General features: G+C 36.4%; 1 protein-coding gene across 1 annotated transcript in view; it reads right to left on the reverse strand.

The window, feature by feature from the left end:
- The window catches only part of LOC150096624 (CD109 antigen-like), a 930,782-nt gene that overhangs the window by 128,423 nt on the left and 785,773 nt on the right, over positions 1-16,586 (reverse strand). The window lies entirely within an intron of this gene.

Genomic DNA, 16,586 nt, shown 5'->3' on the forward strand with positions numbered 1-16,586 from the left:
AGTTATTTCAGAGAATTTCATTGTTAGAGTATGATCGGTTGACAAGGTAACTAATTCTTCTTCTTCTTGTAATGAAAATTCACAACTCAATGTATTAACTGTGCCAAATGGATTTCGTATCCAGTCATAATTGTGTGTATTTAAGGAAGGAAAGTAACTCGAAATATTTTCTTCTAATATTGTTAATTGTTCTGTAATAACGGAAATAATTCCCTTGACATTTTTATTCAGAGTAGCCAATTACAATCACGCCTGGTTGGCCAAGTGGTTAGACTATCCATTCTCCAGCCAAAAGGCTGCGGGTTCAAATCCTGCCATGGGCATGGATGTTTGTGATTGTAGGTGAAAGTATCAGTGGTGGTAGTCAGCGGTAGATGGCGTTGGTGATAGGAGATTATTATTATTATTATTACGTGTATCTCCATGGAGTCAGTAGACTCATCGTGGGAGACCCAAACTATCAAAACAATATCTATCATATCTGTTCTTGAATTCATTTACCGATGAAGAACTCACAACTGAGTCAGGCAATGCATTCCACTCATTCACCACCCTTCTGGTGAAAAACCTCGTTCTCATGCCTTTGTTAACCACACTTTTCCTTAATTTCAGGGATAACCTCTTGTTCTTCCATCACTATCAACACAGCTGAAACATTACCCCTGCATCAATCTTATAAGAACCTTTCAGTAATTTAAATGTTTCTATCACATCTCTCCTCTCTGCCTATCGATCAACCTCTGCAATCTACAAGCTCTCAATCTATCAATATAGGGAGCATTTTTTACATCACTCACCAACTTAGCCACTCTCCTCTGAATCCTTTCCACAGCCTCCTCATCTCCAAGGAATCCAGGTGACCAGACCTGAGCATAGTAATCCAAATGTGGAAGTATCAATGCTTTATAAAGGGGAATAATAACCTCTTTATCTCTGGATGTTAGTGTGTTCCTCAATAATCAAGTAATCCTATGTGCAATCTTGGACACCTTAGAAATGTGTCCCCTGAACTTCATCTCCCTATCTACCAACACCCCTAAGTTCCTAGCCTCATCAATCTCTTGGAGTACCGTTCCATCAATGTAGTACACAGCTGGTAATCTTTTAATCCCGAAATGCATACCTTTACACTTTTCTACATTGAACTGATACCATTTCTTTTCGCCCATTTTACCAGCTTATTTAAATCATCCTGCAAACTCTCAACATCAGCTTGATTTTTTATTGTGCTACCCAACTTTGATCATCAGCAAACAACTGAATATCTCCCTTTAAGCCATTTCCTATATCATTTATGTACAAATTAAACAACAATGGCCCAAGCACAGAGCTCTGAGGCATACCACTGGTCACCTGCCTCATCCTGGACTCTACTCCTCCATATACCACCTTCTGGTATCTCTCCCTGAGCCATTCTCCTATCCATATCACCAGTTTAGCATCCATCCCCATCTGCTCCAATTTACGCAACAGTATTCCATGGGGTATCCTGTCAAAAGCCTTAGCAAAATCCAGAAGTACCACTGTGTAGTCATTTCCTTTGTCCAACTCAGATGTCATTCTATTATAAAAAGCTAATAAATTGCTAAGGCAGGATCGACCTTTAACAAAACCATGTTGGCTCCTATAGAGTATCATATCCTGATCCACCCATTCTTGAATTTTGTCTTTAACCAACTTTTCCAATACTTTTACCACCACTCCCGAGATGGTGATTGGTCTGTAATTAACTACCGCAGTTTTAGAGTCACCTTTATGCAAAGGTGCTACTTTGCCTTCCTTCCACTCCCTAGGGACCATACCAGAGTTCAAACTTAAGTTAAATAACCAAGTAAGAGGTGATGACACTTCCTTTGCACATTCATGCAACACCCGAGCTGATATTCTAAACCTACAGCAGTGTTTGCATTTAAATTTTGCAATATACCAAGTACCTCTGATTTCTTAACTTCAATTCTCACATTAGTTATTGCTACAGGTACAGAGATATACTCACTTGGGTGATAGACTTTTGAAAAGTGATCACTCAGTAACTCTACTATTACATCTGAACTGGTCACCTCGATACCATCAGCACCCACTAAGGTTATCCTTCCAAAGTCATTCTTCCTTTTACTTGCCACATACTGGAAGAATTCTTTGGGATTACCCTTGATCATCTTGGCTTAAGGTCTTCTCATAATCTGAATTAGCTTTTCTTATTATGCTGGTAGCCTTCCTAGCTTGACCCTTGTACTACTCATGGGTGTACTGATCGCCTTTCTCCTTATAAATTCTCCATAACATTTTCTTTTTTTGCAGATTTGCAGAGATGAAGGTTGATGGAGTAGTAACACGAAAAGTTGTAGAGTAGATGCCCTCCCTCAATGAGTCTTTGGACTCCCTGGAGGTGTGATATAATAATAATAAACTCTGTCATGTGACATCTTTCACCGGCGGAATACTTGTAACCAGTTATACAAGCTAATCCATGGCAGGGTTTTACAAATATCCATGCTTACAACAGGATACAAACTGACAACCTGGTAGAGGGAGAGCGGTATTGTATCCACTCAGCCAACCTAGTCAGCAAAATATTTGTCTTTCAAAAAAACAACAACAACAAATGATCCCCCTGGTGAGTCAATAGATTTCTGATTAGACCAATGCATGATCCACAGGGCCTTTCACAATGATAACATGAGTTCCAGAAAAATGGATGGTTAAGGAGGAGCATTTGTTTTGCCCACTTACTGAATGCAGAGAACATAATTTTTTGGGATGAAGGTAATCATTATTTAGGAAAGAACTATCTGCATGACTTCTTTGAATATCGAAATGTGGATGATCACAACAGACACAAATTACTTGATAGCTCAGAGATCTAATTCCAATGTGCTTCCTAAATTTTAAACCCTCAGCCACTGAACCATAAATACCTTATCTCCTTCACATCCTGTAAGAAATTCTCACCAAATGTATACTCTGCATCCCATCTTGTTTTCCAAAATTTAAAAATCTTGCACATCACAATGAATTTATATCCCCACTCACTTATCCACTCTTCCAGTCTATTCAAGTTTCTCTTGTAAAGCCACATCTTCTATGCTCTTCATAGTTCTTTCAAACTTTGCATTATCTCCAAAGGAAAGAATGCATAGCACTATTCAATCCTTCCCAATGTCATCAACATACAAGTTAAACAGAAATGGATAAACAGACCCTCGGGGCACACCATTATTGACTTTTTACTTACAGAATACTGCTCCTCCATACATAACTCAGTTATGCATATCAGACAGCCAATTTCCAATCCAACACACTAATGTTTATTAATAATCCAACTCTATCCATTATCCAAAGTGTCATGTAGCAATCTATCAAAAACTGCAAAATCTAAATAAATAAATATGGTATATGTATATTTTCTTTTAAGTGCATTTACCAACTTGTAATAAGTAAGATGACTGCTAAAATATGATCTTCTTTTAGCAAATCCATGCTATCCATCAAAGAGCTCTGCTCTTATCAACTCAATTCTGGATCTTTGCTCAGTAACCTCTCTAACACTTTAACCATACTTCTGATCCACAGATTAGATTCACAGCCTCATTCTTCTTACCTATTTTATGAAACAGAACAATTCTATTCTGTTTCCATTTCTTTGGAACTTGACCCATAAGAATCAAGTGAAATAAGTATGCCAATATAATGTTGTTATGTCACCAGAACATTCCCTCAAAACAAGTGTAATATGTCATTAAGTACAATCACTTTGTTAACATCAAGTTTACATAATTTTTCATATACCTACTGGTGAGCATCCATCAGTCCCTCTTCCTCCTTACCAACTGCTCTCATGATGAGGATGAAATAACTTTATGAATTGTTCATTTAATATTTCATTATATAATCTGCAGTAGTTATCATTCTACCATTTTTCACCAACCAGTATCATTCTTTCTTCTCTTGTCCACATATCAAAATCTCTCTCTCTTTCTCTCTGATGTTTTTGGCACCAATAGTTAACTGCTGCTCATACTGCACTTCTGCTATCATTACTAAGCAAGTCACCTTCCTGGCTTGATCTTTGTATTCCTCACACAACTGATTATTACCTCTTATCTTCCAGATTGCATACTTAACCTCTTCATTCATCCATTTCCCTCCTGCCTTATTTAACCTTACAATCCTTGGAATACATTCCAACATTGCTTCTGATAAATAGTTCTGGAATAGTGCCCTAGGCACTAATCTCCTTCCAACTCAATTCCTCATTCCATGCTATAGCTCCAAGATGTCTTCTGAGTTTTACATAATCACAAACCATGTAGTTCTACAATATATGCTTTATTCACAGAAGACCTCATTATGGCTGGCAACCAACCAAGTGATCACCTCATGGTCACTCTCATGACTGAACAGAGATTTCTCGCCCCATACGATGATCAAATCCAATGCACGGACTGTTATGTAGTCTAAGATAGTTGCTCTCAAAAACTCAAGAACTTAATTTTCTTTGCTCCCAGCTGACATCTCTTCATTCCAATTTATACTGCACAATTAAAATAACCTGCAAAGATAACACTTTTATTATTTTCATGGCTAATTTTCTAATAATTTTCCTTATCATTACCAGGCTGTAATAACATCCAACTAAATATTTTTTTAGTTGGATGATGTCTGCCTTTATGGTGTTAGTTAACACCACAACACCTCAAAAGCCCTGCTACTATTTTCCCCTTCTATTGGAATAACTTCTTGCTATCACCAATAAAATCTCCACCCCCCCCTCCACTCTGTTCTATCTTTATTATCTTCCCACAAAAAATGTTATTACCATTCCATCTCTATTTCTGTCAGCAGATCATCCAACTAAATCACATATTCCAACAATTTTTGGGCAAATGTACTCAATCAGTGCAAAAATTTAGTTCCATTATTTCTGTTACTCCTGGCATTCATAAGCAAACACAGTAGTTCACTTCTGGGTCTATAACAAGTACTAAAGAGATACTACTTCTCAGATATCACTCCTGCATTATTTCAGTTGCATCCTAGGCAATCACATTCTTTTTTTCCTTATCTCAAGGAGAATGAAAAGGAAAATGATAAAACATCATTCAAACTGATAAATGTCATAGCTGTGTGAGCAAAAAAAAAAAAAAAAAAATCAAAGAAAACAACAAAAAGTTTTGTAAATTAAACATATTGGTTATATATATATATATATATTACATATATCTTTAAATTAATTATGGAAAATGGACAACTAATAGTGATTACTTCCCTGAACTTATATGGGTATAACATTAGAACAACTGAGATTTAAATGATGCCATAAAGTTTTGTGTGTAAATACAAAACTTTATGACACCATTTTACGGGAAGGCAAAGGGTAAAGTCAAATTTAAATCTACACGAGTAGAGCAATTGAGATTAATTCCAATAAACTCTCTGACTAGTGTCAGTGGCATGGGATGCAAAGCCAGATTTATCACATTCCAAGGATTTGATATAATCTTCATATTCCTTTATTCTAATTTCAGCAGATCAGTCACACTAGTCCAAAATAACATAGCTGACAAGAATAAGGCACCAGGCTAGGAGAGGTAATTTAACCTTGGTAGAAGGGTAGTAAAGAAGACAGTTTCCAGAATGGTTGGAAAGGAAGTGTGTAGTTGTGAACAACACATGCAATTGTTTATTTTCCCTTTCAAGTAGGATTCTTCACACACAGGCTTGTCACATCCAATAGTGATTTTATTGTTTTTTAGTTCTTCCAATAGCAGAGAATCAATAGATCAGTGAGGGCACAGTGTTGATAATGCTTATTTTCTGCAATAGATGATGATTGAGAATAGATGAATGCATCTATCAGTAAAAGAAGATTTCCAAACTAAATGTTAAAAATGCAAAAAACTGAATGTTATTTTACACAGCATTTTGCCAGCAAAGGTTGCTCAATTGGTAGCACCTCTGCTACTAAAGGTTCGCAAAAAGTTAAGCAAGTTTGAGCGCGGTTAGTAGTGGAAGGGGTTAAAATCGTTCGATGCTGTTGGTACACTCTCCCTCGATGAGTCTTTGGACTCCCTGAAGGAGTCGCATAATAATAATAATAATAACAGCATACTATGGGATTTTGTGGTATGCAGTGTTTGAAGAATGCATGCATCCCATCAGTTAGATATGTAGCGGGTAGGAGATTGGGGAGTACATATATAAAAAATAATATAAGTACAATATATACAATAAGTACAATATACAATAAGTATACAATAATGTACAATAAGTATAATATACAATAAGTACAATAAATAATATAAAAACAATAATATTGGAGGGTGCTATTGGGCCAAGCACTGCGGACGCGATTTGAAGAGCTCCTGATTCAGATAAGTTTTACTAGGAATAATTAAGTATATATGCGTAATTGTTTAAGTAAGAGCGGCTGTAAACGTTGTATGCTACCGATATTATTAGTGTGGAGATTTTTTTCTTGCCTAAACTAAATTACGAAATCGTTATTATTAGACCTAGTAACCTGCAGAAAAAAAAAAAAAAAATGGCGGCAGCATTGTCATTACATGATTTTAATTTAGATTTCATCGTTTCGTTAAGTGTGAGGTCTGTTATATGTATTCCTTCGATTACATAAATGATTTGTGGATGTTTAGTGCGGATGGAAGAAGGGTGTGTGCAAAGTGTGACCTGAACGAGGAACTGATGAATGAGAATATGAAATTGATGACAGACAGTGCTAGTACCGATTGTGTTGCGAGTGCACGTTTGAAAGAGAGGTGAAAAAATGTTAAATCAGGAAAAAAAAAAAAAAGAGCGATTTGACAACTGTAACGGATGTTAAAAGGGACGAAAGTGAGGCGGAAAGAAACGAAATTGAGAGAATGAATGAAAGCAGAAATGGCGTGATGCAGAAATCGCAAGTAAAAAAAATCAAAAGAATAAATGATAGCGAAAAAAGAATGAATGATGGCAAAAGTTGGACGCATGTTGGAACGAAAGTACTGAACCAAAGAAAGATGAATGACAGTAAAAGTGAGAAGAATGATAGCGAAAGTTGGATGCATGTTAGTCGGAAAGTACGGAAACAAAGAAAGATAAATGAGAGTGAAAGTGAAAAGAATGATAGTAAAAGTTGGACGTATGTTGGGCCGAAAGTACGGAAACAAAGAAGGATGAATGAGAGGGAAAGTGAGAAGAGGGGTTCGAGAGTTAGAAAGTCAGAAAGATTTAATGATAGAGAGAATGTGAGGTTCGGAAGGTGAACTGGATTGGATGAAGCAAGAAATGAAATGGGTGTGGAATGAAATTAAGAGAATTCAGGTCAAAACTATTAAAATAAATCATGATGGCATGAAAGAGTTAACGAGAGATGAGCGAGTGGCGTTGTATGGCGACTCCATTATAAAAGGTGTGCTAGAAGATAAAATGCACAAGGTATGTTTTCCAGGTGGTAAAATGAGTAGAGTGATTGAGGCATTGAATATGAGGTGAGAGCGAGCAAAAGAGTTAATTGTATTAATTGTTACAAATGATTTGAGAGAGAACAAAGAGCATGTCAAAATGAATGTCAGGAGACTGCTTGGAAAGATAAAAGAGAATAGTGTGACAGGAAGAGTAGTCAGTGTGTTGCCTAGGTATGATTGTGGTGAAATGAGGCAGAGAGCAAGGATTATGAATGATATTCTGACTGAAATGTGTGAGGAGATGGGAGTACAGTTTGTTAATGTGTGGAATGAGTTTGAGGGATGAAGTGAGCTGTATGGCAGCGATGGACTGCATTTGAGTGGTTATGGTGTGAGTCGCTTGGAGAGACTGCTGCTGGAAAGTAGAGAAGTGAATATAGAGAATGAATCAGATCAAGAGGAGAGTGATGTGGAAGAGCAGGAGAGTAAGACAGGAGAGAATGAAGAAGTGGAAATGAATGCGGAAGTGAGAGGTATGAGTATAGAAAATGAGAGAATGGGTGTGCAAGAAGAGGAGCATGGAAACGGGGAGGCTCAGGGTGTACAGGGGTACACAGTGTGAGAAAGGTGGATGCTCCAAGAGGAGGTGAGAGCATGTGTAGGCAGGAAAGTAATGGGATGACCAGGGATCAAGAGGAAACAGATGGAATTGCAAAAGGTTCTAAAATGAAGAAGTAGAAAGGGAAATGGCCCCAGTCCAGCATGAAGAGATCACATCGAGTGAGTGGTATCAGTAGAACTAGCTGTAGATCCAGAAATGAGTTGTTGTGTTTGTATACCAAAGATAGAAGTATAAGAAACAAGCCGGATGAAATGGTTGCACTAATTGCGTCTGTGCACCCAGAGATTGTCGGAATAAGTGAGACATGGTTAGATGAGGACGACATCCTGACAGGAATAGAGATGGAAAGGTATGATGTGTTTCATGAGGATAGAAGGGGTAAAAAGGGAGAGGGGAGTGCTACTGATGATAGAGAAAGAGTTATGTCCATACAAGGTAGAGATGCAAGAGGGAAATAGGGCCAGTGGTTTTGAGGCAGTACGGTGTGAGATAGAGGTGAATAGAATCAAATACTAGGTGGGATGTTGTTATAGACCTGGTAATGTGGATGGTGGTGATAGTGAAATGTATAGTCAAATAAGCCAAGCAAATAAGAAAAGGGTGATCATTATGGGTGATTTTAATTATGGCAATATAGACTGGAATGAAGAGATAGCAACCAGAAGTAGAGAAAATGAGTTTCTTGAGTTTTTGAGGGATAACTACCTCAGACAGTATGTATTTTGGCATCTCATCGGAAGATGTAATTATCAATGAGGTGTCAAATCATCCACCAATTGGTGAAAGTGACCATGAGGTGATTACCTGGGTGGTTTCCAGTAGTGCAAAGACCCCTGCGAAAAAAGGGTATATGTGGAACTACAAGGGGGGGGTGATTATGAAGAGCTCAGGAGACAATGAAGCCAAAAAGAATCCTAGGGAGTTCTTTCGATATGTAGCCAGCAAAAGAAAGAATGATTATAGAAGGATGACATTGATTGGAGGAAATGGTATAAAGACAGCTATTGCAGAATGTGTGGTGGAGATACTTAATGAGCAGTTCATAAAGATCTTTCAATCTTGTGAATGTGACTTCATGGAGAGAGCAGTTGATGATGGGGAGGAGAGACTGACTGTAAGTGAGCAAGAGGTGTTTGGGGATTTGAGTAAACTAGATGTAAATAAGGCTGTGGGACTTGATAATATATCACCGCGTATTCTGAAGAAATGTGCCAGAGAGTTGACACCTGCCTTGACATTTTTTTTAATACGAGTCTTGCACTTGGTCAAGTTCCTAAAGAGTGGAAGGAGGGCAAGATTGTGCCACTTCATAAAGGAGGTGATCGAACTCAAGCATCAAACTAAAGGCCTATCTGTGTGTCAGGTGTTGTGGTTAAGTTGTTGGAGAAGCTTGTGAGAACTAGAATCCAGAGTTGGGTTGACAACAATGGTATAATCTTTGATGGACAGCATGGATTTGCTAAATGGAGGTCATGTTTTAGTAATCTACTTACTTATTACAATAAAGTGACTGCTTCCTTGGACAGAGGAGAAGGATACACAGTAATATACTTGGATTTCGCAAAAGCTTTTGATAGAGTACCTCATGATAAGTTGACAGTCAAACTAGAGCAGATGGGGTTGAATAATAGATTAGTGCATTGGATTGGAGACTGGCTAACTGATAGGTATCAACAAGTTGTGTATGGGGGTGCAATATCCAAGAAAAGGAAAGTCACTAGTGGAGTGCCTCAGGGGTCTGTTTTGGGGCCATTACTATTTAACTTGTATATTAATGATATTGGTGAAGATTTGGATGGAGATATTCAGTTGTTTGCAGATGATGCAAAGTTGGGACGAACCATAAAGAGTAGTGAAGATGTTATGGCATTGCAAAAAGACTTGAATAAATTGAGTGATTGGGCAAGCAAATGAGGATGTGAGTTCAATGTTGCAAAATGTAAGGTTTTAAAATTTGGAAAACAAAGATGGGATGCAGAATTTATGCTTGGTGAGAATGTATTGTTGGAAGTAGAGGAAATAAGAGATCTGAGGGTGATAGTGGATAAGGATCTAAAATTTAGGGGACACATCGCCAAAATTGTGAAGACAACACAAAGACTTCTGGGAATGATGCAGAGGACACTGACGTGTAGAAGTAGGGAGATTCTTGTTTCATTGTATAAGGCTTTGATTAGGCCACACATGGACTATTGTGCCCAGATTTGGTCACCTGGTTTTCAGAAGGATGAAGATATGTTGGAAAGGGTCCAAAGGTGACTGACTAAGGTAGTTTCTGGCCTCTGGAATGTCGAGTATGAGGAAAGATTGAAAAGATGTAATTTGCAGAGTCTAGTGGAGAGAAGGATGAGGGGAGATATGATAGAGACCTACAAGTTGGTAAGGGGTTGTTATAGGATCAATGGTGGAGAAATTCTACAGAGAATAGTGGGAGATCAGGGGAGAACCAGAGGTCATCCCTGGAAACTGTATAAAGAGGGTGTGAGTTGGGGAGTGAGAGGCAGGTTTTTTTCGTGCAGAGTTGTGAGTGATTGGAATGCCTTGCCTGAGAGTGTGGTGTATGCAAGGAGTTTGAATGTGTTTAAGACACGGTATGATGAGATGTGTGTGAGATAAAAGGACCTCCTAGATGAGTCTTTGACTCCATGAGGTCTTGTCTAATAATAATAATAATATATATATAAAATGGAAAGAACTTTGTGATTTAGATATTAGTATAATAGACCTCGGCAGCATTACGTAAGAAACAGGAGAATACCAACCAAGAGAGATGAGTAGTGTGATCAAGGGTGAGAATAACGAGCAGAATCTGAATGTAAAAATAAAAGTAGGGAGTAAGGTAACTTTGAAACATTGTGAAGTTTTCGAAGATGGCATAAAATATTTGGAATTAGCAAAAACATATGTTCGTTTCTGGCTGCTGCTATGAAATCATGGAAAACAACATTAGTGAATAATGAATGATTTGGAGATATCAGCATTAAACGTAGAATTATCCAAGGTGATTCCTTGTCACCATTGTTCTCCAACATTTCTTTGATACCTTTGTCTATGATTCTGAAGAAAATAAAACTTGGATATGAAATTCCTAAATGTAATATTAAAATTTCCCATCTGTTGTATATGGATGACTTGAACTTATATGGAAAATCGGCCCAGCAAATAGATTCTTTATTGAACACAGTTCGTACTTTCAGTCAGGACATCACAATGGAATTTGGTTTAGATAAATGCGAAATTTTATCTATTAAATGAGGAAAAATTAATGACACTAGCAGTTTTAATTTTGATCAAGAGAAATATATAAAAGCAATTTCAGCTGACGAACACTATAAATACATAGGAATATTAGAAGCTAATGATATTCTCCACTCGAAAGTTAAACAACAGGCAGCATCAGAATACATCAAAATAGTTAGAAATATTCTGAAAAAAAAAAACTAAATGGATTAAACACAATTCGAGCAATGAATTCTTGGGCTATACCAGTGATCCGATATACAGCTGGCATAATAGATTGAACAAAATAAGACCTGGACAAACTGGACCACAAAACATGAAAACTAATGACTATGCATCATATCCACGAAGTGATCATATCCACGAAGTGATGTTGACCGGTTGTACCTACCAAGGAGAATAGGTGGACGGGGTCTGCTGCAAGTGAGATAGACTGTGCAAGAAGAAGAAATTGGTTTAAGAAATTTCATCGACAATAGCTCTGAGCCAATGCTTCAAGCAATTACACAAGAGGACCTAAAAGCAACAGGAACAAATCCGATTACAAAAAGGAACAACAAAATATCCGATATGTGCGCTGGAAAAATAAACCCTTGCATGGCCAATTTCTTTGAGATACTGAGAACAAAATTGAGGTGAACAAGACATGGCAATGGCTACAACACGGATACATTAAAAAAGAAACAGAAGGGTTTATTCTAGCAGCTCAAGAACAGGCATTACAAACTAATGCAATCAAAGCAAAAATTTTGAACATCAATAATAACAGCAAATGCAGATTATGTGATCAGAAAGATGAGACTGTAGAACATCTAATTAGTGCCTGCAGCAAAATAGTTCAAACTGACTATAAATACTGCCATGATCAAGTGGCCAAAATAGTTCATTGGTATGTATGCAAAAAATATGGTTTCCTACTTCTGATAACTGGTGGCAGCATAAAATAGAGACTGTAGTGGAAAACGAAACTGCAAAAATTCTCTGGGACTTTGGAACACAATAGACCTGACATCACAATTATCGAACATCGACAAGTTTTAATTATTGATATCGCAGTACCCAGTGATAACAACAAAGAACTGGAAAAAATTACTAAATATCAAGATCTGGCAATCGAAGTTGGCTGACTGTGGCTTAAACTCATCCTGATAGTTATCGGTGCACTTGGTGCAACTTCAAAGAAGCTATCCAACTATTTACAGCAATTAAAAATCAATGTAGGGACCCCATATTATTATTATTATTCGTGACACCTCCAAGGAGTCCGAAGACTCAGTGTGGGAGGACACCCACTGTACAACTCTCCATCTCCAGTACTACACAGAACCTCTACTACCAATCACCTACATCAATGCCATCTACTGCCCACTACCACCAACACCACAGTTAGTATTTTTTGTCTGTAAATTGCGTGTTCTGAAGGGTCGATTTGTCTGTATGCAAGATGAAAAACACGTTTCTGGGAGAAAAACTGCTACCTCCATATGAGATCAGCTAACTCACCTTCCTACAAAAAATATGACCTACAAAAAACAGCATTACTTGGAACAGTCCATATTTTACAACGCTACCTGACGGACTATTCTTAGATTCTTGGGTAGAATCTGAATTGTTCTGGATCACCAGTCAAATTTTATTTATATGATATCTTGGTTTGACTGTGTATCAATTATGTGAATAAAATAATAATATTATGTATATTTTGCTGTTTTTCTCATAAATTTTATTTTAAATGCAATTAAGCTATGCTCATATTTTTATTTTATTGTCCAAACTTCTAATCTAGTCTGCCATTTTAACCAGGTCAGGTTTATGCACAGAATTTATTATACCCATAATTTTTAGGTACAGTAAGGACCCACCTTATGACATTTCGTCCTTTCTTTTAGTGTTGCACGGTGATCAGCATTCATTTTAGAAATTATGGACTTTACAACCGTGTTATAAATAACTATTTTAATTTCCCGACATTTCACCTTCATATGAAAGTCATCATCTGGAGTATATACAAATATAGAAGGACAAGCTGAGTTACATTTCACACAGTAAGCTAAAGAAACAATGATTTGATCACCGGTTATTCTACTGGCATGACCTCTAGGGAAAAAATAAATAATTAAATAAAAATTACAGATAAAATTACAAATTAATTAATTATTTAGAAACTACATCAAAGCTAAATTTTATTTAAGATAACACGAGAGAAGCATTCTTTCTTATAGATTGTTTTCTTACAGTACCAATGATGTCCTATTTTAACATTACAATTGTTATATCAGATTTAGGATTCTGGATTATCTATAGTCCTGTTCATATTTAACTCTTAGGGAGAAAAGTTCTGTGGGTAGAATATGTGCCTTCCATATGCTTGGGATTTTTAGACCATCATTATTGTTCAGATTGGGATGGTTGATGAGAATCTCACAGGCTTCCATAAATTTGCGTTCGTACCATGTTTTGATGTGATGTAAACAACTGGTGCTTTTCTAGTCAATTTTTTTTTAAGTGTTCAGGACATGATCAGAAAGGCCAGCTTTACCATAGTTATTATATTTAATGTGTCGTTTTATGTTCCCTTTATCTGATAGGAATTGTGCATCCTGTTTCCCCTTATATATGGTAGATTACAGGTGCAATAAATATGGTATACTCCAGGGTGGGCAGCAGAGGGGATGGGTTTTTGGATGAGTTGAGCAAGCTTTTTAATTTTGCAGGAGATTTAAAGGTGGCTTTGAGGTTGTTTTTCTGTAGTATTCTGTTTATTTTATCTGATGTCCCTTTAATGTAAGGAATGGTTATAGTTTTATTGTAGTCTGGTTTATCTTTTTTTTTTTTAATGAGGTCTTGCAGAGAATTCTGTTAATAGTGTTTTGGCTATAACCATTTTTTAGAAAAGTATTTCTGATAACTTTAAATTCATCTTTCAGCACTTGTTCATTGGAACAGATCTTCAAAGCCCTATTTTTTAGAGTATTAATGACACCTAGTTTTTGTGTTGGATGGTGGTAGGAGTTTATGTATATATATGTCAGTTTCCAGTAAACAGTGAAGGAAAGACTGTCAGATATCAGAAACACACAACACTTCATAAACATAATCAAAGACATTACATTAGAAAAAGATGATTTATTAGTCAGTTTTGATGTCTCTGACCTCTTTACGAATGTCCCAATCAATGATACAATCCTTCTTTTACAGAACAAATTCCCTCCAGATATCACAGCACTCTTTGCACATGTATTACATTCTGGTTATTTTGTATGGCTGCTTTCTATTTACAAAAAGAAGGCACAGCCATGGGCTCACCACCTTCCCTCTCCCCCATTGCTAACTTTTATATGGAACATTTTGAGCAACATGCTCTAGATTCCTCTCCTTTAAAACCCAAAGTCTGCCTTAGATACATTGACGATGTTTTCCCGATCTGGCCCCATGGCCACCAGACACTAGACACTTTCTTTAGCTACCTAAACAACACAAACACATACAGTTCACAATTGAGATTGAAAAACAGAACGCACTTCCGTTTCTAGATACACTTGTCACACGTCTTCCTTCTGGCAATCTTTCTTTTACTGTTTACTGGAAAAGGACACATACTGTCCAATATATACATATAAACTCCTACCACCACCCAACACAAAAACTAGGTGTCATTAATACTCTAAAAAACAGAGCTTTGAAGATCTTCTCCAATAAACAAGTGCTGAAAAACGAATTTAAAGTTATCAGCAATACATTTCTAAAAATTGGTTACAGCCAAAACAATATTAACAAAATTCTCCACAAGACTTCAATAAATAACAAAGATAAACCAGACTACAATTAAACTATAACGATTCCTTACATTAAAGGGACATCAGATAAAATAAACAAAATATTACAGGAATACAACCTCAAAACCACTTTTAAACTTCCTGCAAAATTAAAAAGCGTACTCAACTCATCCAAAGATCCACTCCCTCTGCTGGCTCACCCTGGAGTATACTGTATTTATTGCACCTGTAATCTACCATATATAGGGGAAACAGGATGCACAATTCCTATCAGACAAAAGGAACATAAATGGCACATTAAGTATAATAACTATGGTAAAACTGGCCTTTCTGATCATGCCCTGAACACTTTACATAGAATTGACTGGAAAAGCACCAGTTGTTTACATCACACCAAAACATGGTATGAACGCAAATTTAAGGAAGCCTGTGAGATTCTCATCAACCACCCCAATCTGAACAATAATGATGGTCTAAAAATCCCAAGCATATGGAAGGCACATATTTCACCTACGGAACCTTTCTCACTAAGAGTTAACTATAAACAGGACTGTAGATAATCCAGAATCCTAAATCTAATACAATTGTAATGTCAAAATAGGGCATCATTGTTACTGTAAGAAAACTATCTATAAGAAAGAATGTTTCTCTCATGTTTTCCTAAATATAATTTAGCTTTGATGTAGTTTCTAAATAATTAATTAATTTGTAATTTTATCTGTATTTTGTTTTTTTCACTAGAGGTCATGCCAGTAGAATAACTGGTGATCAAATCATTGTTTCTTTAGCTTACTGTGTGAAATGTAACTCAGCTTGTCCTTGTATATTTGTAGATAATCCAAATGATTAACTTAATATGAAGGTTGAAACGTCGTGAAATTAAAATAGTTATTAATAACACCATAATTTCTAAAATGAATTATGACATTTCACTTTACAACAATCCACTTATATGACAATTTTCAATTACTTTACTAATACACATTTATCTGAGAGAGCATCCACTCACATAACAGTTTTGACAATATGATGTCACTGCTCTGTGTTTTGCTGTGAACTATAAACTGTTTATACCTAGTGGTTTTTTTTTTATTTATTTAAAAAAATTTTTTTTTTATACTGTTGCTAATAATGGCAGATAAAAATCAAATATAAATAAATATAAATTCACATTCAAATATAAATATCTAAATGTGAATGGAATCTTAACAACCTCAGCATATATTTTTTTTCTTATTTATTTATTATTTTATGAAGTCGAGAACTTTCACCTTTTCTCTTAAAAGGAAGCTCTTTAGGGCTTCTCTTTGGCATGTCTGAATTGCCAGCATTGCTTCTCTTGGGACCATTATTAAGTAAAATAATGATTCCTTGAACATTAGCACTATGAAAATTTGCGTTCATACCATGTTTTGGTGTGATGTAAACAACTGGTGCTTTTCCAGTCAATTCTATGTAAAACATCAATGGGATGCTGCATACTCTATGGGAGGAGTTATACTGGAGGAAGTAGGGAAGACAAGAGATCTATGGTTGATGATT

Source organism: Typopeltis vanoorti, chromosome 18 (assembly GCF_054136105.1).
Source record: "Typopeltis vanoorti isolate ZY-2024b chromosome 18, IOZ_Tvanoo_1.0, whole genome shotgun sequence".
NCBI lineage: Eukaryota > Metazoa > Arthropoda > Arachnida > Uropygi > Thelyphonidae > Typopeltis > Typopeltis vanoorti.